A 4534-nucleotide genomic window follows, 5' to 3' on the forward strand; every position below is an offset into this window, starting at 1 on the left:
ATGAACTCCAAAGGCTGTGGCCGCACACTCCTGTTTTAATCTTCAAAACAATACGGAAATAACAAAAAAAATAAAATTTCCTTCTTTGTTAAAAATAACTAGTTTCATTTTACTGGTTTCTCTACAGGGAAGGATAAAAGTAGACCTGCTACCAAATGAGACCAATCTTTAGAATCTAGCAGTATGTTTATAATTGTAGCTGAAAATAATTCAGCAATGCAGGGAGACTGCTGTGCTGAGTTCTGTCCATTTACCTTTCAAGTGAGATTTTCAGAATTCGCAATTCTAGCTTCCACATTTCCTATTGTAAGGGGAACGTTAATCTTTATTTTGAAATGCACACTCAAGAAGCTCAACACCATCCAGGATAAAGCAGCTCGCTTGTCTGGCACCCCATCCACCACCTTCAACATTCACTCCCTCCACACCAGTGCACGGTGGCAGCAGTGTGCGCCATCTCCAAAATGCACTACAGCAACGCACCAAGGCTCCTTCGACAACACCTTCCAAATCCACGACCTCTACCACCTAGAAGGACAAGGGCAGCAGACACATGGGAACATCACCATCTGCAAATTCCCCTCCAAGCCACACACCATCTTGAACTGGAACTATATCGCCGTTCCTTCACTGTCACATTCACTGCAAGAATGAACCATGCCAATCTCAATTTATGAATGCTAAGCCTGAGGAAAAAGTATTTGGATTTTAAAAATTCAAATCCAATTTTAAAACAACCTTTCACTGGTAATAGCACATTTCTGTGTATTTGTATAATGTACATAAAGTGGAGCAGTGGGCTATTTCTGTGGGAACTGATACATTTGAACACAGCATTAGTTCATCATCAGGGACCTCAAATATCTCAAAGTTCCAAACCGCTTGGTTTATTTATCTTTATATTTTAGGGATGTTGAAGTAGATAGTTGAAACTGTTATTCTTTAAAAAAGCAAGAGACAATAAAACTGCATGCTTCATCTTGTCAAAATGTGAAAAGGCTTGGGCAGAGATTCAAGCAAAATGCAGCAGTTTCACTTGCCTGTCGGCTGCCAAGAGTCATTAAGGTACTTCACAGTAGGCTCTACCTAGGGTCCAGCGGTATTCCAAAGCTTTCTCTAAATCGATATTCAGTAGGTAATCTCTCTCAGATACCCTGGAGGTGTGTGTGGGAGGGAGGGAAGATTGCAAAGGATAAGGTAATTTCAACTGCAAGATCTGGATTTGAATCTGATAACATTTTGCAACTATGATTAACAGCAGCCACATACATGATAACCTGCGGTCACTACACTGGCATCCACAATCCAAGAACAGTCAGCAGAATTTATGGAACATGATGTTTCGAAACTGCTCTCCTTTCCCATTTTCTCTCCTCCTCTTCAAGGGTGATACTGAGAGGATGTTTCCCCTCATGGGGATATCTAGACCTAGGTGACATAGTTAGGACGGAGATGTGGAGAAATATCTTCTCTCAGAGGGCCATGAATCTTTGGAATTCTCTAGCCCAGAGAGCTGTGGAGGCTGAGTCATTGAATATATTCAAAGCTGAGATAGACAGAATTTTGAACTGTAGGGGAGTCAAGGGTTATGGGGACCAGGCAAGAAAATGGAGTTGAGGCCATGAACAGATCATCCATGATCTTATTGAATGGCGGAGCAGGCTCGAGGGGCCGAATGGCCTATTCCTGCTCCTATTTCTTATGTTGTTATGTTCCCTTTTTTAGATGCCTCTTATGCGATCTCGCGCACTGGTACCTCAATGACCCAGGTACCAAGCAACTGAGCCCAAACTCTTCCACACCCAACGACCACACAGCACTTTTGGACACAAGTCACTGGATGTTTTATGCTTCCTTTACTCCCTGTGGCCATTGCAACACCCCAGATCAGCTAACTCAGCAGAGTAATTTGGAGAATGAACCTGAGAGCTTCCTGGCTGGTGTGGTTTCATGCTGGGCACAATAGTTTTCAAGTGCTTTTCTGGGTAAGTCCAGACTTCAAAGCTATGCCTGAAATGATCGTTATTGATGGCTTAAAGCAGCGCAGAAAATGATTTGTCGCTCAATCATCAAATGAAGTGGCACAACTCGGACCTGTCATTTGAATGCAAATCACAGCCACAGAATGTATTGAGCAAAAGTAAACAAAGAGGTGCAAAGAAAGGACTTATTGTGAAAAGAAAACAGAATTGTACCCGGGTGGTTACGATGCACCAGGGCCAAGTGTATCAAAAAGACACGTGCTCATTCGTGTAAAACTGCCCAGATTTTGCAGTCAACAGTGAAGCAACAGCACTCACCACTGACCTCAAAAAAAGCTGATTTTTAAAATGCGATTTTATTTTCATCATAATCAAAATATTTTACATTTCACAAATATAAAATTAGTTTTACAATGACAGTGAGAATTGTCATCAGTAATTATGAAATTCGTACGCTGTTAAAAAACCCAGTTGCACCTCATTCAATAAGATGTAACTTTACAGCAAGAACAATACCGTAATAGGGCAAGTTTTCATCAGCTCAGTGATTTCTACTTGATTACAATCCAGGGGGATCACAACAGCGCACCCAATGGGGAAGCGTTGAATCATCAACAGCAACTTCTGGATTTCCATGTTTAACTACACATGTGCAGACTCCAGAAGTTGTTGTTTTTCATATGGATCCAAGCCAAATGGTGAAGAATGAAACTAGACACAAATCTTTTCTTGATAGTGGGTTTATTCACAGAATGCAGCACTACACATCTCTGCATCCTGCCTTCCTTCCTCATGTCCCAGGAGGCTGTCTTTATATCCACTCTAAGTCCTCAATTAAACAATGCCCTTCACCTGTATATCTTTAACAACATAATTAGCCTACTATTAACAGATGTCAGTTTCAGTAGAGTAATGATGGTGAACGCTAATTGTTTCACCATTATTACTACCACAAAACCTGGGCCAAAGTAAGTAAAATGGTCAAATCTATGAACTGTATGGTTTCTTGAAGGTCTTTGAGCCTACAAGTGCAGAGCAAGACAAAGGGAATCATCAACACAGTGGTGCAGTGGTTAGCACCGCAGCCTCACAGCTCCAGCGACCCGGGTTCAATTCTGGGTACTGCCTGTGTGGAGTTTGCAAGTTCTCCCTGTGTCTGCATGGGTTTTCGCCGGGTGCTCCGGTTTCCTCCCACCACCAAAAGACTTGCAGGTTGATAGGTAAATTGGCCATTATAAATTGCCCCTAGTATAGGTAGGTGGCAGGGGAATATAGGGACAGGTGGAGATGTGGTAGGAATATGGGATTAGTGTAGGATTAGTATAAATGGGTGGTTGATGGTCGGTACAGACTCGGTGGGCCGAAGGGCCTGTTTCAGTGCTGTATCTGTAAATAAAATAAATAAATAAACATGAAAGGATTGACCAACATTGAGAGACAACTTGATAATCTTGAGAAAAGGTCTTAGGGAGAACATAACTAACGTATACAGTAAAGGAGGATGGAAATCGTAAACCCAAAGCAGCACTTTTAGATTTGCCAGGGCAGTAGGACAGGAATGCCCTAGTTCAGGGTTTTGAAGGGAAAATTTTGGACAGACACCAGGATCAATTCTTTTAGAGAGGGAGAGAAGTCAACTGCTGGAACAACTCACCAGGAAAGGTAGTTGAGGCCAGGATACTGGATTCATTTAACAAACCATTAGATTCTGTAATGGGGAACAGTACCATCTGTATTCTGAAATGATGGCATCAAATGAGCTGAAGGACATTCTTCATCCTACCTGTCTTGAGAACCTGGCACTCAAACCTTCAGAGAGCTTAGTGTTTCTTGCACAGGAGTCTGGGGCTCACAGATGATGAAGACCATTTGTGCCATATTAATTCATCCATCCAGAAAGGTCGTAGAGCCCGTGCTCCCTGCCACTCCCACTGACACACATGAACATTTTTAACAATTATGCTGGGGTTTTCACCTCCTCTACTATATCTGGGAGTTTACTCCAAATATTGATCATTTTTTCTGGTAGGAACATCTTGATATCATCCTAAATTTTTACCAACATGAACCAGTGTTCCCCTATTAGACTCTTAAAATTGAATGTGAAGTACTATTCCATATTTACCTTTTCTATTTCTTTAATATCATAGAAGAAAACACTATACAGACCCCTTTGCCACTTAAGGCACAAGATTATTTTGACCATTTTTCTATGGCTAGGATCTAAATGTGAGTTATTTTAAAATGTGCATTTAAGTTAAAGCTTGCTTTAGAAGGGTGAATTTCACAGGACAGCATGTGAGCTCCAATTTCAAACGGCCAATCTGAACCTAAATGCCTGAGGACAATTGAAACATAATTTGACATTTTAGACACTGTTCATACTCGGTACTGCTGTGACAACTCTATTCATTTGAACACAGCAGAGGTCATTGCTGAGTTAGATTGGTGGATGCAGCTTGGGAGTGGAGGTAGGGAGGGGGAATTGGTGTGGGGGTCAGGCAATGGGTTAGGAAGGATAGTTTATCATGACTAAAAGTTGATACTTGAAT

This window comes from Heterodontus francisci, chromosome 23 (assembly GCF_036365525.1).
Source record: "Heterodontus francisci isolate sHetFra1 chromosome 23, sHetFra1.hap1, whole genome shotgun sequence".
NCBI classification, from domain to species: Eukaryota; Metazoa; Chordata; class Chondrichthyes; order Heterodontiformes; family Heterodontidae; genus Heterodontus; species Heterodontus francisci.